The 24,840-nt window shown below is 40.9% G+C and overlaps 1 protein-coding gene across 2 annotated transcripts in view; it reads right to left on the minus strand.

The window, feature by feature from the left end:
* The window catches only part of cdkal1 (CDK5 regulatory subunit associated protein 1-like 1), a 524,935-nt gene that overhangs the window by 455,736 nt on the left and 44,359 nt on the right, over window positions 1–24,840 (minus strand). The window lies entirely within an intron of this gene.

Below are 24,840 nucleotides of genomic sequence, written 5' to 3' on the forward strand. Positions count from 1 at the left end.
CATAGTATACGCATTCTCTGTGAAAGCATGGGCTTCCTATGTGTGCTTTGATGTCCTCCCACTCTGCAAGGAAATAATAGATTAACCAGCTACTGTAAATTTTCACTTTGTGTAGGTTAGTAGCAAAAATAATCAAGAAGTTGTTCATGAAAATGTGTGGTAGCATAAGTTACATGGATACAGGCAAATAATGAGAGGAGTAATGGAACTGGGGATTATTCCCTTTGGAACTGGCAAAGATCAAAAGAATGAAATAGCCTACTGACATTATAAGCATAACGGTAGACACTACACTTAAAATACAAACAATTCAATCACGCAGCAAAGTACAGAAAACATTCATACATAACACCCTAAATAAATAACTCGGCCGATGATCACAAGTCAGTGGCCTATACCCCCATATGGGTTATGGGCCTAAAGAAAGAAGATAAGACCCTAAACAAATGTTTTATAACAAAAGTCAGTCTTTATCAATGATACCTAACATCCTGAGAAGTAATAGATGTTAAAAATGATATTACCTGAATGTTAAATTTGCAAAGATTTTTATGCCAGTTCTGTAGTGGATTGCCAGCAATTACCCACAATTCCAGAGTTCACAGCTTTGGCAGATGAAGACATAGACATAGTCATACTTTATTGATCCCGAGGGAAATTGGTTTTCGTTACAGTTGCACCTTAAATAATTAAATAGTGATAAAACCACAAATAATTAAATCCTAATATGTAAATTATGCCAGGAAATAAGTCCAGGACCAGCCTATTGGCTCAGGGTGTCTGACCCTCCAAGGGAGGACTTGTAAAGTTTGATGGCCACAGGCAGGAATGACTTCCTATGATGCCCTGTGCTGCATCTCGGTGGAATGAGTCTCTGGCTGAATGTACTCCTGTGCCCAACCAGTCCATTATGTAGTGGATGGGAGACATTGACCAAGATGGCATGCAACTTGGACAGCGTCCTCTTTTCAGACACCACTGTCAGAGAGTCCAGTTCCATCCCCACAACATCACTGGCCTTACGAATGAGTTTGTTGATCCTGTTGGTGTCTGCTACCCTCAGCCTGCTGCCCCAACACACAACAGCAAACATGATAGCACTGACCACCACAGACTCGTAGAACATCCTCAGCATCGTCCGGCAGATGTTAAAGGACCTCAGTCTCTTCAGGAAATAGAGATGGCTCTGACCCTTCTTGTAGACAGCCTCAGAGTTCTTTGACCAGTCCAGTTTATTGTCAATTCGTATCGCCAGGTATTTGTAATCCTCCACCATGTCCACACTGACCGCCTGGATGGAAACAGGGGTCACCGGTGCCTTAGCCCTCCTCAAGTCTACCACCAGCTCCTTAGTCTTTTTCACATTAAGCTACAGATAATTCTGCTCACATCATGTGACAAAGTTTCCTACCGTAGCCTTGTACTCAGCCTCATCTCCCTTGCTGATGCATCCAACTATGGCAGAGTCATCAGAAAACTTCTGAAGATGACAAGACTCTGTGCAGTAGTTGAAGTCCGAGGTGTAAATGGTGAAGAGAAACGGAAACAAGACAGTCCCCTGTGGAGCCCCAGTGCTGCTGATCACTCTGTCGGACACACAGTGTTGCAAGCACACGTACTGTGGTCTGCCAGTCAGGTAATCAAGAATCCATGACACCAGGAAAGCATCCACCTGCATCGCTGTCAGCTTCTCCCCCAGCACAGCAAGGCGGATGGTGTTGAATGCACTGGAGAAGTCAAAAAACATGACCCTCACAGTGCTCGCTGGCTTGTCCAGGTGGGCGTAGACACAGTGCAGCAGGTAGACGATGGCATCCTCAACTCCTAGTCGGGGCTGGTAGGCGAACTGGAGGGGATCTAAGTGTGGCCTAATCATAGGCCGGAGCAGCTCCAGAACAAGTCTCTCCAGGGTCTTCATGATGTGGGAGGTCAATGCCACCGGTCTGTAGTCATTGTGGCTGCTGGGACATGGTCTCCAATAACGTTGTAATTAAAATTGGGGGTATTTTAAGAAATCAGAAATGGAAAATGAAAAATGACTTGTGGCATTGTACAGAGAAGAGATACTATGGTTGATTCAAAGAAATAGGGATTTTATACATGAGGCTTTTTTTATTCTGAGGCCAGGGTAACTCAACAAAAACAAAAGTGGTTTGTGAATGAGATTTAATATAAGGAAGGCTTTTTAAATAACTTCAAATCTTAAAGCATAGGATATTTCTGGCCAACTGACATTTCCAGTTTTTGTTTCAATGTTCAGCATGTTCAAATTCCTATAAAGAAAGAGTAAATTGCTCAGCTTTTATTTTCCAGTGTTCAACGCTAAGCTAAAATTTGACAGCCTTCTTCTCCACGTTGCATGTGTTATGGAAGCAATCAACCCAAGTTCACCACAAACCTCCCTTTCAAATAAAACAAAGATAAAGACCAGTGTCCCATTTGTGTGCATTGTAAATGCAAGAATTAAATGCAATCTTGTTCAAAAGACTTTAGGCATATTAATACCAATGCTGGTATTCTGGGCCATCTTAATTTGTTGATGAACGTAAATCACAAATCAAACTGAGTTTTCCATCACTCTCCATTTCATCACAAAGCTTTGTCCTCACCACAAATATTATATATATATATATATATATATATAAAAAACCTTCCTTCAATATCATAGAACCTCAGAAAGAGAAGACAGCTTCTAGTGTATACCAGCTGTTCCTATTTACTATTATCACTTTTATAATTCAGCTCTCTAGTTAATATTGCCTCTCCTTATTATTCCCACTCATTTGTAACAATTTGCATTTATCAGCGCTAAATTTCACCTGCCACATGTCTGCCAATTTCCTGTGGCTGTATATACCTAAAAATCTATCATTATCCTTTTCAGAGTTCACTACACTTACAAGCATAGTATTATCCAAGATTTGGAAAATGCATCCTGTACACTAAATTCCACTCATTAAAATACATCAAAAAATGTCTTAGCACCAACCCTGGAAAGCACATTACTCAAGAACAAAGAAAAGCAAGTTGCCAGTTCACTGCACATTCTATCATGTGGGCAGATTTCTATCCATTCAGTTACTGCACCATTTATTCTCTGACATTCTGTGATAAGCCTGCATTGTGCCACTTGATCAAATGCTTTGTGAAAGTCCATATATACTCCATCAACCAGGTTTTCCTCCTCAACACTCTTACCTTCTAAGCACTCTATCAAGCTGGCTAAAAATGACTTGACCTTCAAAAAAAAATCAATGCCACACTTTCCATAACCAATCCACATTTTTTTTCTAAGCCCCTGCTAATTCTGTTCCTAATAACTTATTCCAAAAGCTTCCCTGCTGCCATGGTTAAACTGAAATTTAAACAGAAGAAATCTGGAAATACCCAGTGGGTCAGGTGGCACAGGTAGATAGATAAACAAGTTTCTAGTCAAAATCTCTGGTCAATCAGAAGTGGGAAGATTTAGAGATAAAGTAAAGTTTTAAGTTACAATGGAAGAGGAAAGAAACAGAGGGAACCAGAGGTTAGACCTATAATACAGTCCAAACTAAGAGAGATTTAATGGCCTGTCCACACATAGTATAACTAGTCTTCCTAGTATCTCATAATCATCAAGTTTTGCCCTTTCCTAGCTTAACTGTATCATCCTTCTGTGAGATGGCAGCAGCATCTTCTTCCCTTTCCAACAAATACATCTAATATTGGATCATTTTTCTCAATAAATAAATGATCAAGTATAATGTTTTTGTGTTATTTATTTAATTGGGGGTTTCTTTATCGGGTTTTAGCACTTAGGTGAAGATTTGATCACATTTTAGGTCATATTTATGCAGAAATAGAGAAAATTCTACAGGGTTCACAAACTTTCTAGCATCACTGCATGCTGGTGATATTAAACCTGATTCTGATTCTGAACACTTGGCTGAATGACACAAACACCTATCACACAATATGACCATGCTGCCTTCAGGCTATTTCAGTTTCCCGAATACCTTCTCCTTAGGAATAGCGATTACACTCACTTCTACCACCTGACACTTTTGAATTTCTGGCATACTACTAGTGATTTCCACAATTAAGACTGATGGAAAGTAATTATTCTGTTCATCTGCCATTTGTTCGTTCCCCTTTACTACATTACCAAAGTGGCTTTACCCAATCACATACATTTCCTCTAGCCTACCCCTCACTCACAAGCATCTCTGCAACTGATACCCTGCACTTTCATTTGAAGAATATCTTGTGCACACTTTACGGAAGGCCTTCTGCAACTTCAAACACAATATATCATCTTGTTTCCCCTTGTCTAGTCTTCCAATCACAACCTCAGAAAATTCCAAAAGATTGTCAAAAATGATTTTCCTTTCATAAACCCATACTGACTCTGCACAATGCTATTTCCTTAATTATGGATTCTGGCACGGATCTGTGAAGATTGCTGAAAACATCTCTTCCTCGCTGACAATCAACACTGGTGCACCTCACGGGTGTGTGCTTATCCCACTACTCTACTCTCTATACCCATGACAGTGTGGCTAGGCATAGCTCAAATCCCATCTATAAATTTGCTGATGATGCAACCATTGTTGGTAGAATCTCAGATGGTGATGAGAGGCATACAGGAGCAAGATATGGCAACTAGTGGAGTGGTGTCACAGCAACAACCTGGCACTCAACGTCAGTAACACAAATGAGCTGATTGTGGACTTCAGGAAGGGTAAGACGAAGGTGCACATACCAATCCTCATAGAGGGATCAGAAGTGGAAAGAGGGAGCAGTTTCAAGTTCCTTGGTGTCAAGATCTCTGAGGATCTAACCTGGTCCCAACATATTGATGCAGTTATAAAGAAGGCAAGACAGCAACTATATTAGGAGTCATTAGGAGTTTGAAGAGATCTGGTATGTCAACAAACGCACTCAAAAACTGGACAGCATCCTGACAGGTTGCATCAGTGTCTGGTATGTGGGAGGGGGAGGGGCTGGTGGCTACTGCACAGGACTGAAAGAAGCTGCAGAGATTGAAAATTTAGTTGGCTCCATCTAGGGTACTAGCCTATAAAGTACCCAGTACACCTTCAAGGAGTGGTGTCTCAGAAAGGCAGCGTCCATTATTACGGACCTCCAGCACCCAGAGCATGCCCTTTTTTCACTGTTACCATCAGGTAGGAGATACAGGAGCCTGAAGACACACATTCAGCTATTCAGGAACAGCTTCTTCCCCTCTGCCATCCGATTCCTAAATGGACATTGAACCCTTGAACACTACCTCACTTTTTAAATATATAATATTTCTGGTTTTTTTCACGATTTTTAATCTATTCAATATAGGTATACTGTAATTGATTTACTTATTTATTTATTTATTATTATCATCTTCTTCTATATTATGTATTGCATTGAACTGCTGCTGCTAAGTTAACAAATTTCATGACACATGCGGGTGATAATAAACCTGATTCTGATTCAGGTGCCTTTCCGCCTACCAGAATAACAGGCATGTGGATCCTTTTTCTCTTTCCCCTCCTTTTTCAAATAGTGACCTTATCTAAGTAATGAATGCATTTGCTTTGGAAAGAATAACGAATGTTGCCTTGATTAGAAGACAATTTGTCAGTGGGGGAAAAAATTATAAGATCAAATACTCCCTTCAATTGGTAAAACAAGAAAGCATGCCATAAACTTCAACTGATGTTGGAACGGTCCTCAATTGTACAATGAGCAAATCAAATGCAAAAGTAGACTCTAAATAAATTCTGGCTGGTGGTGTAGTGGCATCAACATTGAACTTCAAGGCAGATGGTCCTGAGTTCAAACCCAGCCGGGTCCCAACCTGGGCAGCAGCAGTATCTGTGTGGAAGAAAGGCCTGGCAATCTACTTCCGTAACTTGCCAGGAAAACCCTATGGACCTATGGTCCATGAGGTCACGAAGAGTCAGACTCTACTTAATGGCTCAACAACAAACACTGAAATTCCACAAAGCAGCATTTCTTACTAGAATAATCCTAAAATTATAGGCAAATGGAAAATATGACTAATGTAATTTTACCACTGATACAGAAACATGGGTGTAATAATCTTGAGCCATTCAAAGTTTATATAACTTACTGCACATATACAAAACAGTACTGAGTAATCTCGCAAAGATCTTACATTGAAATGTGACTACTGAAGTAACATTATCTCAATTCTAGAAATAAGTATATTCCAATTTTTTCCAAAAAGGTAATTTTTTTCTAGTTCAAACAAGTTGTTGGATACTTGTACCTGGAAATCAATTTTATGCATCATATTTCCTGCCTATCCATGAACATAGATACCCTTCACAAATATTTGGAGAAGTACTAAAGCAGATGCTGGAAATTAAAAGTAAAAGAGGAAAATGCTGGAAATATTCAGATCCGGCAGTAATCATGAATAAAGCAAAACAAGACTGTCAGTCAATTACTTCCTTCAGAACTGGCAATCAATACTTATTCCTGCAATATGTTGTAATTTTATTAAGCCATTACTTTCTATTAGCCATCATGAGCGGTGGTCTAAATGGAACACGATTCAAACTTGATGTCATGAAGTCTTAGCATGCGAATTATCAATCTTCATTACACTCACTTTGTTTTACTGAATATAACCACTCTAAGACTAAGACAAGTGTTCAGTTTTACTGAATTGGTGGATGTATGATCATTCAACTGAGTAAACTATCGATTTTTAACCATCTGGCATCTGTTCTGCATCTGCATTTGAACAATAGAACAGCTGAGTAGGGTATTGAGAGTTTATGCCTGTTGCCTGAAGCTTTTTAAGTACAACAGAGTCAACACCTTGTGCTGTCTCATATAAAAGACAAAAAAAAGCAGCCCTAGTTCAAAGTGAGTAATATTTAGCAAGGGAGGTGTATGGGCCTGTCAGCTAACACGTCTGCACTCCTTTTCAAAGACATCCTTTAACTGTTGCTAATTAATAATCTGCTGATTCAGGAAAGACAAAAGGTGGAAGTGTGTGTTTCATGACAAACTGCTGTGCTCTGATGTGGTGGTTATCCCGATCCTGGGTTCACCAAACTTCGTACACCTAACGACCAAATAGTTTTCATTCTATTTATCAAGGGAGCTCTCATCCGTGATCCAGACCACAGCTTACACACCACCAGTGGATGACTATGATTAAGTGCCTGGGTTACCGCATGATGCCATCACCAAACAAGAAACAGTCCATCCCAACGCATTTCAAATCATAGTCAGGGATTTCAATCAGGCATGCTTGAAGAAACCCCTGCCCAAATACCATCAGTATATAACCTGCAGCTCCAGAAGTCCCAACATACTTGACCGCTGTTATACTAAGATAAAGAATGCTTACTATTCCATGCCCAGACAGCATTTCAGGAAATCTGATCACTTGGTAGTCTTTCTACCTGCATACAGGCAGAGACTAAAGAGCAAGGATCCAGAGATTAGGACAACAAAGAAGTGGTTGCACGAGGCAGACGAATGGCTATGGAATTGCTTCAAGTCAGTAGACTGGGCCGTGTTCAAGAACTTATCTGTGGATCTGAGTGAATACATAATCATTGTCACAGACTTTATAAAAAGAGTTGTAGACAAGTGTGTCCCCACAAAATCATTCAGAGTCTTCCACAACCAGAATCCCTGGATGAACCATGAGATCTGCAATTTGCTGAGGGCCAGAACAGAGGCATTCAGGTCTGGAGACCAATAAAATTACAAGAAGTCTAGGTACGAACTCCGGAAAGCCATTTCACAGGTGAAGTCGCAAATCCAGACTAAACTTGAATCAATGATGGATGTTCAACCATTGCTGCAGGGGTTGAAATCAAGCTACAGAGGCTACAACAGGGCTATGCTTCCAGCAGAGCTCAGTAGCTTCTATGTTCACTTTGAACGTTAAAACATGCAGGAACCATCACAAACTCCCAAAGTTCCCAATGATCCTGTGATTACTGACTCTGAGGCCGATGTGCGAGCATCCTTCAGAAGGGTGAACTCACAGAAAGCATCCAACCCAGATGGGGTACCGGGCCAAGTATTAAAGACCTGAGCTGATCAGATCAGCTGGCAGGAGTGTTTACTGAGATCTTTAACCTCCAGCTTCAACAGTCTGAGCTACCCACCTGCCTCACGCAGGCTTGAATTATAGTGGTACCTAAGATGAACATGGTAACCTGCCTCAATGACTATCGCCCATGAGAGCTTGCATCCACAGTGATGAAGTGCTTTGAGGAGGTGATAAAACCCATCAGCTCCTGCCTGAGAACCCACTTGTTCAGCTCCAATTTGCCGACCAATGCAACAGGTCCATAGCAGATGCCATTTCATTGGCTCATCACTCAACCCTAGAACATCTGAACTGCAAAGTTGCATACATCTGGATAGTCTTTACCGACCACAGCTCAGCATTCAATACTATTGAATCCACGGAGTCATCCACTCAAAACTAATCAATAAGTTTCAAGACCTTGGCCTTAGTACCTCCTTGTGCAGTTGCATCCTCTATTTCCTCACTTGCAGATCCCAGTCAGTTTGGATTGGCAAAATCTCCTCCACAATCTCCATCAGCATGGGAACATCACAAGGCTGTGTGCTTAGCCTCCTGCTCTACTCACTTTACACTTATGACTGTGAAGCTAAGCACAGCTCCAACACCATATTCAAGTTTACTGATGACACCACTGCCGCAGGCTGAATCAAAGGTGGTGGCGAATCAGCATATAGGAGAGAGACTGAAATTCTGGCTGAGTTATGCCACAGCAACAGCCTCTTACTCAATGTCAGCAAAACCAAAGAGTTGATCATTGCTTTAGGAAGAGGAAACCAGAGGTCCATGAACCAGTCATCATCAGGGAAACAGAGGTGGAGAGGGGCAGCAACTTTAAATTCCTCAGTGCTGTCATTTCCAAGGACCTGCCAGCACGAAAAGTGCATCTACGAAGAAAGAACAGCAGCACCTTCACTTCATTCAGAGTTTGCAAAGATTCCGCATGACATCGAAAAGTTTGACAAACTCCTATAGACGCATGGTGAAGAGTCGACTGGCTGCATCACAACTGGTACGGAAACACTAATGCCCTTGAACGGAATCCTACAAAATGTAGTGGATACTGCCCAGTCCATCACAGGTAAAACTCTCCCCATCATTGAGCATTATCTACATGGTACATTGTCACAGGAAAACAGCATCCATCAACAGTAACCCTCATCAACTAGGACATGCTCTCTTCTCGCTGCTGCCATCAGACAGAAGGTGCAGGAGCCTTCGAACTCACATCACCAGGTTCAGGAACAGTTATTAGCCCTCGACCATCAGGCTCTTGAACCAAAGGGGATAACTTCAGTCAACTTCATTCGCCCATGTCACTAAAACTTTTCCCACAACCTCTGGACTCACTTTCAAGGACTCTGCACCTCATGTTCTTGATATTTATTGCTTAGTTATTTATCATTATTATTATTATTTCTTCGTTCTTTTTGTATTTGCAGTTTGTCATCTTTTGCAGACTGGTTGTACACCCAGTTGGTGCGGTTTTTCTTTGATTCTATTATGGTTATAGGATTTATTGATTCTGTTGTGTTTCTTTGTATTTGCTGTGAATGCCCACAGGGAAGTGAATCTCAGGGTAGTATATATGTAACATAAATGTACTTTGATAATAAATTTAGTTTGAACTTTATTACAGAATAACAATCTGTGAAGCTACATCCTGATATGGATGGGATATATCTTCGGCACATTTTTTTTAAGAAATATCAAAGACAAAGGAGAAAAACAACCTACAAGGAATGCTTTACAGAAGCATGATGACACAACATTTGGCTCCTAGCTCCAAGAGGAGATATTGTGGTGAATGACGTACAGTTTGTTCAAATGAGTAAATTTTAAGTACATGCTGATATGCACTGGGTCTTTCAAAAACAGACTTCACAGAGGACATACATTTTTAAATATTTGCAGATTTTTAAGATTGACAGTCCTATCACATTTGAAAACTTGAAGATATACAGAAATTTCAGGGAAATATGGGCACAATAGATGGATACAACACTTTCAAGCATTTCAAATTGAAATTGAGGTTGCAAATAGAGCAGTAATAGACATGAACAGTTGCGAAAAGGAGTTGATAATAGCAGATTATGAAAAGGTAAATGCTCCAAGGGAATTGTTAACATAATATAGCCAAGAAAGGAATTCAGATGGATAGTCATTGTTTTCTTAAGATTATTCACAACCAGCGTTACAAAATATGACATATACTGGCATTACTTTTCTTGCGTAACGAAGATAAAACCATTTATGTGATACTACCACAGATAATTCTGTGTATTTTATACATCAAAAGTGGTTGTGTGCTTTCCATCGATACTACCTCATGATCCAGGACAGAATTCCAAACTGATCACCACGAAGATGCAGAGCAATACCAGAACTGTACTTCAATGAATTCCCAATGCATAGTTTTACCAGTGCAATTTTGGAATGAGGATCAATTATAAAAATTCTAACTATATAGATTCTAGCCTTCTAAGAAAAGTAAAGAATTAAGTCTTTAAAATAACAAAATTTTACTAGAAGTGTAAACCATTGCCAACCCCACATCTCCCAATGATCCTTTGATCTCAATATCTGAAGCTGACATGCGGGCTGCCTTCAAGAGGGTGAATCCAAGGAAAGCATCTAGACCAGACAGAGTACCTGGCCTTGTACTAAAAATCTGTGCTAACCAACTGGCTTGTGTGCACTGAGATCTTTAACCTCCCACTTCGACATTGTGTGGTGCCCACCTGCTTCAACACGGTGACCTGCCTCAATGACTATCGTCCAGCTGCACTTACATCCACAGTGATGAAGTGTTTCGAAAGGTTGGGGATAAAACATATCAGCTTCTGCCTGACAGGTGACTTGGATCTGCTCCAATTTGTCTACCGGAGCAAAAGATCCACAGCAGATGCCACCCCACTGACTCTTCACCCAATCTTGGCACTACAAGACAGCAAAAGTTTTTTTTTTATTCATTTACAGGATGCGGATATTGCCAGGTAAGCCAGCATTTATTGCCCATGCCTAGTTGCCCTTGAGAAGGTGATGATGAACTGTCTTCTCTAAGTCCTGAGGTGTAGGTACACCCACAGCGCTGTTAGGGAGGGGATTCCATGATTCTGACCCGGCGACAATGACGGAATGGCAATATGTTTCCAAGTCAGGATGGTGAGTGACTTGGAGGGGGTTTTCCAAGTGGTGGTGTTCCCAGGTATCTGCTGTTCTCGTCCTTCTAGATATAATGGTCGTGGGTCTGGAAGGTGCTGCCTTAGGAAATTTGGTGTGTTTTTGCAGTGCATCTTGTAGATAGTACACATTGTCGCCAATGTTTGTCGAAGGTGGTGAGATTGGATGTTTGTGGAAGGGGAACCAATCAAGTGGGCTGCCTTGTACTGAATGGTGTCAAGCTTCTTGAGTGTTGATGGAGATGCATTCATCCAGGCGAGTGGCGAGTATTCCATTACGCTCCCGACCTGAGCCTTGTAGATGGCTTTGGGGAGTCAGGAGGTGAATTACACAGTGCAGGATTCTTAGCTTTTGACCTGCTCTGGTAGCCACGGTGTTTATATGACTAGACCAGTTCAATTTCCTGTCAATGGTAACCCCCAGGATATTAATAGTAGGGGATTCAATGATGGTGATGCCAGTGAAGGTACATACATAAGGATGCTCTTTATCAACTCAGCATTCAATACCATCATCCCCTCAAAACCAATCAATAAGCAATAAGATTCTGGATTTCACTTGCAGACCCCAGGCAGTTCAGACTGGCAACAAAATCTCTTCCACAATCTCTATCAACACAGGTGCACCACAGGGCTGTGTCCTTAGTTCCCTGCTCTACTCACTTTACACTCATGACTGTGTGGCTAAGCACAGTTCCAATGTGATGAATTAGCATTAAAGGAGGGAAATTGAAAATTTGGCTGAGTGGTGTCATAAAAACAACCTGCTAATGTCAGTAAAACAAAGAAACTGGTTATAGACTTCAGGAGAGGGAAACTGGAGGTCCCTGAGCCAGCCTTCATCGGAGGATCAGAGAGATGAGGGTTAGCAACTGGGTTCCTGGGTGTTACTATTTCAAGGGACCTCTCCTGAACCCAGCACACAAGTACAATTATGAAGAGAGCACAGCAGCACATCTACCTCCTTAGCAGTCGCAGGGATTTTTGGTATAACATTGAAAACTTTGAGGAACTTCTATAGATGTGCAGTGGAGAGTATATTGCCTGGGTGCATCACAGAAACACAAATGCCTTTGAATGGAAAATCCTACAAAAGGTATTGAATTTGAATCATGGATAAAACCCTCCCAACCATCTTCATCTATGTGAAATGCTGTCATTGGAAAGCAGCATTCATCATCAGAGATCCCTACCACCCTGGCCATGCTCTTTTCTCGCTGCTGCCGTCGGATAGAAGGTACAAGAGCCTTAGGACTCACACCACCAGGTTCAAGAACAGTTACAATCCACAACCATGAGGCCCTTGAACAAAAGAGGATAATTACTCACTTGCTCATTTAGTGAGCAGTTCCCACAACCAATGATCTCACTTCAAGGTTTATTTATCTTGTTTTCTCATTTTGTCATTATTTACTGCAATGTACTTTGCATTTCAATAGTTTCATTTAATATCAAGATGTATACAATATACAACCTGAAATTCTTACTCTCTACAGACATTTCAGAAAAGAGAAACCCCCAAAGAATGAATAAGAACCCCAAAGCCCCCTGACCTCCCACACACAAGCAGAAGCAAGCAGCATCAATCCTTCCCCTACCCCACTACTGATTCTAGCATAAAACATCAACATTCCCACCTCTCACCATGCAAGCAAAAGTTTGCTGTCTTCTGCACTCTGTTTGATCTTACATTGATCCAGTTATACTTACTATTCTATAGACTTGTTGAGTATACCCGCAGGAAAATAAATCTCAGGGTTGTATATAGTAACATACATGTAGTTTGATAATAAATTTTACTTTGAACTTTTGGACTTTGAATTTGCACTTAGTGAATCTTTCTTTCCCCAGTACTACAGTTTAGTATTATCCTTGCCTGTTAAGTCATGTGTCAAAATTTACTTAGAAATTATTATGGTTTTAGCATTTGCAAGCAAATGAATGTTTCTTTGCTGGTTTTAGTGAATAGTTCATGAACAATTCCTAAGATTTTGCAAACTTCATTCCATTTATTATGGATCAGAAATTCCCCCAGGAAAAAAAATCAGCATGCACTGCAAAAGACTGCCAAAACAACACCCACTTTTTCTCAATGAAGTTAATACTTGTTGAGAAGCATTAGCAACATAATAAGTGGAATTGTATTGAATGTAATACAAAAGGATCTAGTGCTTTCCAGGCGTAGTTGATAAATAAACTCTTCTTGGGCTTCCTGTACCCAGCTAGAAGCTCAAGGAGAGTTCATTGAGTGCAATACTTTGTGGGACTGGTTATATCTATTCTAAATTCAAACTAATGGAACTGGGAATAATAATAATAAATATTAAAGGGAGAGATAATTTGAACAATAATGCTAGCTATGCATGCTGAATCAGCAAATGTGCCAAAACAGACAATTTAAGGAGTTTTGCCAGGCTCATACAACATCAATAATAGGTCAAGTAGCACCTGTAGGGAAAAAGGAAACGTCAACCCACTATGTTCCTCCAGCAGATTGTTTGCTGCTCCAGATTCCATCATTTGCAGTCCCTTGTATTCTCATATCCAACATCATCTGATGTTTCAAGTATTTAAACTTCGAAGTATAATCATAGATTTTCTGTTGTTTCTTTTGGCAATTGCAATCAAATAATTAAAATAACTAAACCTACCTTTACAAATGGCAGACAAATATATTTCTGTCTCACAAATATAGAGATGTTTGAAACACAGTTTTCAAAAACTCCACAAAATTCCTAAGTACTGGCACTCAATCTCAAATAAATTGAGTGCGATTCAAAACAAAATTAAAATTTTAAGAAATCACCTGAATATAAAATCCCCCCAACCCCTGAAATTAATTCAGACAGGACAAATGATTGTTTAAAAGAAACATAAGAAAACTAAGGGATCATTGTACAGGTTTCCCCCGCCATCGGAAGGTAGAGCGTTCCTATGAAACGATTCGTAAGCCAAAATGCCGTAAAGCGAAGAAGCAATTACCATTTATTTATATGGGAAAATTTTGTGAGCGTTCGCAGACCCAGAAATAACCTACCAAATCATGCTAAATAACACATAAAACCTAAAATAACAGTAATATATAGTAAAAGCAGGAATGATATGATAAATACACAGCCTATATAAAGTAGAAATACTTCTCTACAACGATTGCCTGCACAAATCTCCGTAGTGAAAATCTCACGCAAGTGCTGTTGGCATAAACGCGCTCTCCAGTAACCTTTAAACTATGAAGCTGCCAAATCTACCAAATAACACGTAAAAATACACAGCCTATATAAAGTAGAAATAATGTATGTACAGTGTAGTATCACTTACCGGAATTGGGAAAACAGCGCCGAGCACACTGATGATAGTGTGTTAGACTGAGTCGCCGCAGGCGGGGTGTTGCAGTGGCCCCCATCCTCCGGGTCGCCGACCCGATACATTGCCGCAAAGAACACAGCAGTAGCCAGGAGGCACCCAGCACATCTTTAAGAAAAAAGCCGAAATAAACATGCTGATTAATTAGGTGCTGCCCGGCACGTAAATGTTGGCGCAGATCAGAGGCGATTGCCGATTGCATCGCCTCTCATCTGGGCCAACAATTACGTGTTAGGCGGCACCTAATTAATTAGCATGTTTATTTCGGTTTTTTTTCTTAAAGATGTGCTGTGTGCCTCCCGGCTACTACTGCGTTCTTTGCAAATCGATACAGTATTTGTCCAGGGCCCGGGTGTTGGGGTGGTGGGCCATAGGGGTGTCATCTCATCATTGATGAGGGCAGGCAGCTCACCTTCTCCTATGACTACCCTCCTCGATGTCGAAGGTCGAGGTTCATCGTCTGCTGTGGCTAATGTGGAAGGCTTGCTTGACTGTTGAGCCTCGCACATTTTTCTATCATACAGTTGTTTGTAAGCACTCAAACCATCCTGCAAATATCCCCTCAACCTACATACCCTTTCAAAATTAAAGTCGTACTTTATCATTGCAGCGAAAATCTCACGCAGTTGCTTCAATTTCTGCACTCGGTTTCGATTGTTATCCTTTCCTCTTCCAATTGCATCAGCTCTTCAGTTATCAGTTCTTGGACATGGGATGCCAAACCTCTTCAACATCATCTTCGTCAACTTCCACAAGCCAAACTCACTTTGTCCTTGCTTCGTTGACCACGATCGAAACGCTTAATTATGTCCAGTTTTACGCTAAGTGTAACACCTTTACTCTTTCAGGCTTTTCCGACACCTTAGAACTCATCTTGCTAACGGCTGCTCAATGCAACGTGTTTCAGCAATGCCGTTCCGAATCCGGGGGAGAGCGGCTGCTCAGGGTGCGCGCTGCCTTTTATCGCGCACTGATTTTTTTGCACGCTGATATTTTATCATGCGCTGCCTTTCTTCGTAACAGTGAAAACACCTTCTGAAAGCGAAAACAGGGTACTAATGTAGGTCTTTCATAACAGTGAGGTTTCGTAAAGCAAAAGTTCGAAAAGCAGGGTACACCTGTACTTAAAACTTTTAATTAGAATTTGGTTCACTGATATATAGAAGTATCAAAACTCCTCTATAATATCTATTAAAAAGTTATGCGTTCACACTTGCAATGACCCTACAGACAAAGAACAAAAACATTGAGTTTAATGTGTAAAAGAGTTGCTGATTATCAGCACAGATGCAATGGGTCAAATGGCAGGTTATTTCACCATGGCAACAAGAAACAGCAAGATACTGGTCATAGTCCAATAGCAGAGAAAGTAGGGTAGCAGAAAAAGTATTAAAAATATCACAAGAATCAAAAAACTTAGTGCTCAAAATCAGAGATGTTACTATGGAGAAGACTCCCAAGGCCAGCAATATGCATTCCTCAGTCAAACAAGTTATAGAGCAATGTTACATTCACCTTAATACATAATTTGAAAAAATACTCCTGTACAGCAGTGCACACATATAAGAAGATCTACTTGCTGTGAACATCAAATCCACCTCTCATTAAGCTGCACAGCATCTTTGCATCTTCATGTTGAAATCTGTCTAGTCAAGTTCTTCTTCACAGAACTGAAACTAATCAGGTCTAAGCAAACAGCAGTATCATCCATGGATGTGATACATTGCTGCTTCAGCTTGTCCAAGTCAGTCGTCATCTCATTTATTCAGCAGTTATATCTCCAAAAAGTGAAGCTAGAATAACAGGGACTGACAGAAGTTGCTCTCCGTGCACCTTGAAGTAACTACAAATATGTACTACCTCCACTAAATTCTCTGTATGAACTTCCTCCACTCATTGTCATCATGGGTAATGGTATAGAGCCATACTGAGATTGGTGAAAACCTTTAGTTTTGCATGTCATCCAGACAGATCATGCTATACATAAATATGTGAAGGGAGTAAAAAGAAAAATAGAATGCAGATGGCTTCTTTATGAATAATGACAACAGTAAACACTTTTATTACCATCTCTCTCAACCCTCACTGCCTCCAGGCTTTAGTTCACAATAATTTGTGAATAGGTGGGCCAAAATAGAGGTTGATACATTCATGATTGGTCAGAGCATGAAGGGATACGGGAGGAAGCAGGAGATTGGGACTGAAAGGAAAATGGATCAGCCATGATGAAATGGTGGAGCAGACTCGATGGGCCAAATGGCCTGATTCTGCTCCTATATCTTACAACCTTATGGTCTATGGTCTAAACTAGATGAGAACAATTTAGAGAGTGCAGGACAGATACATCCCAAAGAAGAAGTATTCTAAAGGAATGATGATACAACCATGGCTGTCAACGGAAGTCAAAGCCAATATAAAAGCTAAAGGGAAGCCATATAATAGAACAAAAATTAGTGGGAAGATAGAGGATTAGGAAGCTTTTAAAAATCAACAGGAGGCAACTAAAAAGTCATAAAGAGGGGAAAGATGGAATACGAAGATAAGCTAGCCAATATTATTAAAAAGGATACCAGAAGTTTCTTCAGGTATATAAAGAGTAAAAAAGAGACAAGAGTAGATATCAGACCACTAGAAAACAATGCTGGAGAGATAGTAATGCGGTTAAGGAAATGGTGGACGGACTGAATAAGTATTTTGTATTAGTCTTCACTGTGCAAAACATGAGCAGTATGCAATACTTTCAAGTGTCAGGGAACAGAGGTGAGTGAAACCGCCATTACAAGGAAGAAAGTGCTTGGGAATCTAGTAAGTCTGGAGGTAGATAACCCAACTGGATCAGATGGACTACACCCCAGGATTCTGAAAGAGGAGGTTGAAGAGATTGCAGAGGCATTAGTAATGATCGTTCAAGAATCAATAGATTCTACCATAGTTCCGGAGGATTAGACAATTGCAAATATCACTCTACTCTTCAAGAAGGGAGACAAGCCGAAGAAAAGACATTGTAGGCCAGTAAGTTTGACCTCAATGGTTGAGAAGTGTTGGAGTCAATTGTTGAGCATTTGGTTTCGTGATACTTGGTTTCCTTAAGGGAAAATCTTGCCTGACAATTCTGTTGAAATTTTTTGAAGAAATAATGAGCAGGATAGACAAAGGAGAATTGGTGGATGTTATGCACATGGATTTTCAGAAGGCCTCTGATAAGGTGTCACACATAAGGCTGTTTAACAACTTAAGGCACCATGGTATTACAGGAAATATATTAGCAAGAATAGAGTATTGGCTGACTGGCAGGAAGCAAAGAGTAGGAATAAAGGAATCCTTTTCTAGTTGGCCACTGTGGAAACAGGGAAGGGAAGCTGCAGAAGGACTTATACAGATTAGGAGAATGGGCAAACAATTGGCAGAGGGAATACAGTGTCAAGAACTGTATAGTCATGCAATTTAGTATAAGAAATAAAAGCATAGACTATTATCTAAATGGAGAGAAAATTCAAAAATCTGAGGCGCAAGGGGACTTGATAGTCCTCATGCAGGATTCCCTAAAGGTTAATTTGCAGGTTGAGTTGGTGAGGAAGGCAAATGCAATGTTAGCATTCATTTCAGGAAGAATAGAATATTCAAAGAATAGAATATACAAAGTAAATAGCAGGATACTTGGTAGTGTGGAGGAGCAGAGGGATCTCGGGGTACATGTCCACAGATCCCTGAAAGTTGCCTCACAGGTGGATAAGGTAGTTAAGAAAGCTTATGGGGTGTTAGCTTTCATAAGTCAAGGGACAGAGTTTAAGAGTCGCGATGTAATGATGCAGCTCTATAAAACTCTGGTTAGGCCACACTTGGAGTACTGTGTCCAGTTCTGGTCGCCTCACTATAGGAAGGATGTGGAGGCATTGGAAAGGGTACAGAGGAGACTTACCAGGATGCTGCCTGGTTTAGAAAGTATGCATTATGATCAGAGATTAAGGGAGCTAGGGCTTTACTCTTTGGAGAGAAGGAGGATGAGAGGAGACATGATAGAGGTGTACAAGATAATAAGAGGAATAGATAGAGTGGATAGCCAACGCCTCTTCCCCAGGGCACCATTGCTCAATACAAGAGGACATGGCTTTAAGGTAAGGGGTGGGAAGTTCAAGGGGGATATTAGAGGAAGGTTTTTTTACTCAGAGAGTGGTTGGTGCGTGGAATGCACTGCCTGAGTCAGTGGTGGAGGCAGATACACTAGTGAAGTTTAAGAGACTACTAGACAGATATATGGAGGAATTTAAGGTGGGGGCTTATATGAGAGGCAGGGTTTGAGGGTCGGCACAACATTGTGGGCCAAAGGGCCTGTACTGTGCTGTACTATTCTATGTTCTATGTTCTATTTCTCTAGTGCCTTGGCATCATTTTTACAATATGGCAAGTTGAACTGTATATAGTGGTAGAACATAGAGGTGCTGCCTGGCACGTAATTGTTGGCCCAGATCAGAGGCGATTGCCGATTGCATCTCCTCTGATCTGGGCCGACGATTACGTGTTAGGCGGCACCTAATTAATTAGCATGTTTATTTTGGCTTTTTTTCTTAAAGATGTGCTGTGTGCCTCCCGGCTACCGCTGCATTCTCTGCGAATCGGTACAGTATCTGTCCGGGGCCCGGAGGTTGGGGTGGTGGCACACAGGGGTGTCATCTCATCGTTGATGAGGGCAGGCAGCTCAGCTTCTCCTATGACTGCCCGCCTCGATGTCGAAAGTCGAGGTTCGTCATCTGCTGTGGCTGATGCAGAAGGCTTGCTTGACTGCTGAGCCTCGCGCATTTTTCTATCACACAGTTCTTTGTAAGAAACATAGAAACATAGAAAATAGGTGCAGGAGTAGGCCATTCGGCCCTTCGAGCCTGCACCGCCATTTATTATGATCATGGCTGATCATCCAACTCAGAACCCTGCCCCAGCCTTCCCTCCATACCCCCTGATCCCCGTAGCCACAAGGGCCATATCTAACTCCCTCTTAAATATAGCCAATGAACTGGCCTCAACTGTTTCCTGTGGTAGAGAATTCCACAGATTCACCACTCTCTGTGTGAAGAAGTTTTTCCTAATCTCGGTCCTAAAAGGCTTCCCCTTTATCCTCAAACTGTGACCCCTCGTTCTGGACTTCTCCAATATCAGGAACAATCTTCCTGCATCCAGCCTGTCCAATCCCTTTAGGATTTTATACGTTTCAATCAGATCCCCCCTCAATCTTCTAAATTCCAACGAGTACAAGCCCAGTTCATCCAGTCTTTCTTCATATGAAAGTCCTGCCATCCCAGGAATCAATCTGGTGAACCTTCTTTGTACTCCCTCTATGGCAAGGATGTCTTTCCTCAGATTAGGGGACCAAAACTGCACACAATACTCCAGGTGTGGTCTCACCAAGGCCTTGTACAACTGCAGTAGTACTTCCCTGCTCCTGTACTCGAATCCTCGCGCTATAAATGCCAGCATACCATTCGCTTTTTTCACTGCCTGCTGTACCTGCATGCCCATTTTCAATGACTGGTGTATAATGACACCCAGGTCTCGTTGCACTCAAACCATCCTGCAAATATCCTCTCAACCTACATACCCTTTCAAGATTAAAGTCGTACTTTATCATTGTAGCGCACTCACACAGTTGCTTCACTTTCGCTACTGCATTCGGTTTCGATTGTTATCCTTTCCTCTTCCAATTGCATCAGCTCTTCATCTATCAGATCTTGGTCATGGGATGCCAAAACCTCTTCAACATCATCTTCATCAGCTTCCACTAGCCAAACTCACTCTTTCCTTGCTTCGTTCACCACGATCGAAACGCTTAATTATGTCCAGTTTTACGCTAAGTGAAACACCCTTACAAGATCTTTCAGGCTTTTCCGACACCTTAGAACTCATCTTGCTAACGCTGCTCAATGCAACGTGTTTAAGCAATGCTGATACGAATCCGGGGGAGAGCGGCTGCTCGGGGCGCGCGCTGCCCTTTATCGCGCGCTGATTTTTTATCACGCGCTGCCTTTCTTCTTAACAGTGAAAACACCTTCTGTTAGCGAAAACAGGGTACTAATGTAGGTCTTCCATAACAGTGAGGTTTCGTAAAGCGAATGTTCGAAAAGCCGGGGACACCTGTATCTCTACACCAACGCTCACACAATTCGATGTTAACTGCAATCTTAGGAATTCTGCTTTTGATTCTAAAGTCCAAATTATTCCTGTAAATTCTGACTAGCAGTGGTCATTGTCGATCACCTCTACCCACCTTTCCACTGTAAATAGTCCTTCACTCTCATCTTTGTCATGAAGTCGTTCTGTTGCTTACCCAATACTACACATTCTCTAACATTATTCAATATGGAATATGTTATCAAATGCTTTATGAAATTCTAAGCCAAATATGATGGCTACATTATTTACTTTCTCTCTAACCTATTTAAAGAATTGATTAAGCCTGGGCAAGCAAGATTTCCTTACTTTGCACCTTATTACCAGACCTATCTATGTATATCATCTATCAATATAATCAATGTACGTACATAAGCTATCTTATGTATTTATATTTATTGTTTTTTTTATCTTTTGTGGGTTTTTTTTGTGCTGTGTCGTATCCAGAGTAACAAATATTTCACTCACCTTTATACTTGTGTACAGCAAATTACATTAAACAATCTTGAATCTTGTCCGGTCACATATGAATCATAAGTAGCACTCTGGCTTTTCAAATAAGTGCCAGATAGAACTATGAGTAAAAGTGAAGCCTGCATTGAAAGCAAAAAGGCAAGCAGCTAAGAATGACCAATGAATGGAAATAATGTTCTCCAGGGATCAGTCAATATGAATAGCACTACTCTCTTTTAATGCATTTCCAAGGAGATGTAATGGTTATATAGGGGCTTGTTCAAGTAACCAAATGCACAAACCTCTGATTGTGCTAACTTGCAAAGAAATAAAATCAAATTTGTCAATACACAATTTTTTTAAATAACAGGAATATTGAGGAGTTTATTAAAAGGGCATGTAGGTTTCTCGCCTTTATTAATAGAGCAGTACAAAAGCAAGGAAGTTATGCCAAACATTTATAAAATATTGTCTAGACCACAGCCGACTACTGTTCAATAATGCATGTCAAACTTCGACAGGTTGTCAAGGACAGTATGCAAAAGGGAATTTACCAGGTCAAATGAGGAACACAGTTACATCAGGAGACCAGGAATCTCTGCTTCTTATAGCAGAGAAGGTTTACAGAAGACTGATAGATGTGCTCAAAACAATAAAGAATTTTTATAGAATAAATAAGCATTTATTTCCAGTAGCAGAAGGGTCAGTAATATGTACAAGCTAACTTAAGATTGTTGGCAAAAAAAAGTGGAAGGAAAAAAGAAAATATTTTTCTGCCTACTTTCTTTTATCTGCACAGCCAGAAAAGATAATCGGACCAAATTCATTAATAACATCAAAAAAGCATATTGTATTTTACTGGGAGAGAAAAAAAAATTATATAGGCATAAAAAAAATCAGAAAACTGAGTCTAAATAGGTAGACCTTCATAACAGGCAGTAATCGAAGAGCCAAACAAATAGCCTCCTCCTTTGCTGAATCATACACAATTCCTTCACAGCTTAGCAAAAGAAACTGCATGAGAATTCAAACCAAAGTTAAGCATCAAGGGGTAACTGAATACACAAAGCCTTTCAATGTACTGTCTATTTGTTATGCATATTAGGTTTGAATCTTGCTCAGATATTAGAATCAATATGCTTTTCCTCTGACTTTATGTCCCTGGAACAAAATGCAATGAGACAATCTCAAATCACTTGAGCTTAGGGATAGACCATATCCACTGTATATGGAAAGCCTTACATTATGGAAATTGGGGTTAACCCTTCTGATTAAAGAACATTATGAGATCTGTATCAAGCTGATTTCAGGAACAGAATTACTTGCACTAAGGCAGGACGCATAATTCACTCAAGCAATAACATCAATTACCAGGCTCGAGGTACAACTGAGCTATAAAATAAGAATATAACCCAATGTATTGTACCTTATGAGAGATGTTACAAGGTGACAATTGAGCTACAATAATTTGGTAAAATGATGTAACCAGATTCTATGCACAGTAAAAGCTGGAACAGTGAGTACCTTTATGAACTTCACAGTGGGAAATCAGAACTAAGAACTATTTGGTGTCTTTTTGGTTGCTCAAGTGAACTATGACTAACAGTGGGAGACTGACCATTGGCCCAGACCAACTAGGGGAGCATAAACACAAATTGTGCCAATAAATACTAAGCCTCACGCATAGAGGCTGAAAATCTATATAAAAAACACATTATTGGAACTTAAGACAGATACACTGCTGCAACTGTTTAGACATGGCATGCAGCTGAGGGAAAATGACCATGAACTGCTGACAAATTTACTCCTCTGAGCAGCTCAAGTCACAAGAATGATTTGCCTTCACCATCGAAGGAGAGCACCATACATGGACCAAACTTCCCTGGTGATTCCATAACGGCTCAGCAATTTTCCATAAAGCTGTGGCATAACATAAGGAAAGCTTGAAATGGCATCATTATCATGTTGCGTCGTCGACTCATGGTGAGCCTACGGATAGTGTAGTTGTCCATAGGTTTCGGAAGTATATTGCCAGATCTTTCCTCTGCACAGATACTGCTGCTGCCCAGGTTGGGACTTGGCCGGATTCGAACTCAAGGCCATTCCCCTCAAAGTCCAGTGCTGATGACACTACACTACCAGTATCATAGTTCTGTACAATTCCATGTTACATTTATGACCTAATAATTGCCTTGAAGGATAAAGCAGGACATCACAGATCTTTGTCTTGTACTCTGGAAGTGTTCTAAGACCCAAGATTTGAAATCAGTGCAAATATGTCTCATGCAGTGCAGTACCTGGGGCACAGAACTGAAAGAGGAAAGGAAGGATGTACTAAATAACAGATAAGGTACAATCAGCTCCATATCTTCGATCATAAATACAAGTAGGATGTTGGAATGGTTATGGGACTATTCACTTACTGCTGCACTTTCACACAAGGGGTGACATCAGGGGTCTCAATACAGGCATCAATAAGAGGAGGAAGCAGAACGGAGGCCAGATGAAAAAGTAGCATTTTCTGATATTAAAATCACCTTGGTTTCCAAACACGTCCTTTGTTTACTGTATTCAACACTGTCACATTTGATGTGGCAATAAGGGAGTATAGTATGTATACAATACAGTAGGCACAGATCCAGGGCACATAAAAAGGCTAGAAGCAAGTCATACCACAAGACCAACCACCATGGTAGAGTGACATCCCTCAAATGTATTAGATGTAGATTGTGCAGCAAGTCACAACAGGTTAGCTCACCTATATTGCTAGTGGGACAGCTCTGACTTCACAGCACCCCTCACCACTGGAGAACTCCAGAATAATGGGAATCTGAGGGCAGCTTGGGAAACAGTTTTCCATCACCTGAGATTAGTCAGTAACAAGAGAATGACCCATCAGAACCTTTCAAGTCCCATTCCAACAGAAAGGGAAGCACAATATCAAATCGAAATAAGAGTAGGAAGAAAATACTAGCATATAGGAAGGCAGAGGGGATATTACTAATAGACCCTCTTGTAACAAAGAGAGATTAGATTAGATTAGATTATGAGGACACGCAGTCCTCTTTGTCATTTAGTAATGCATGCATTAAGAACTGACACAATGTTCCTCCAGAATGATATCACAGAAAACAAGACAAACCAAGACTGAAAAACTGACAAAAACCACATAATTATAACATATAGTTGCAACAGTGCAAAGCAATACTGTAATTTGATAAAGAACAGACCATGGGCACGGTAAAAAAAAAAGTCTCAAAGTCTCTCGAAAGTCCATCATCTCACGCAGACAGTAGAAGGAAGAAAAACTCTCCCTGCCATGAGCTTCCAGCGCCGCAAACTTGCCGATGCAGCATCCTGGAAGCACCCAACCACAGCCGACTAAGTCCATCCAAAAACTTAGAGCCTCTGACCACCCCTCCGACACCGAGCACCATCTCTGCCAAGCGCTACGACCCCGGCCCCAGCAACAGGCAATAGGCAAAGCCAAGGATTTGGGGCCTTCCCCTCCAGAGACTCTCGATCGCACAGTAGCAGTGGCAGCGAAGCGGGCATTTCAGAAGTTTCTCCAGATGTTCCTCCGTGCTTCTCACGTCTGTCTCCATCAAATCAGGATCGTGCACG

Source organism: Mobula birostris, chromosome 19 (genome assembly GCF_030028105.1).
Source record: "Mobula birostris isolate sMobBir1 chromosome 19, sMobBir1.hap1, whole genome shotgun sequence".
Lineage (NCBI taxonomy): Eukaryota > Metazoa > Chordata > Chondrichthyes > Myliobatiformes > Myliobatidae > Mobula > Mobula birostris.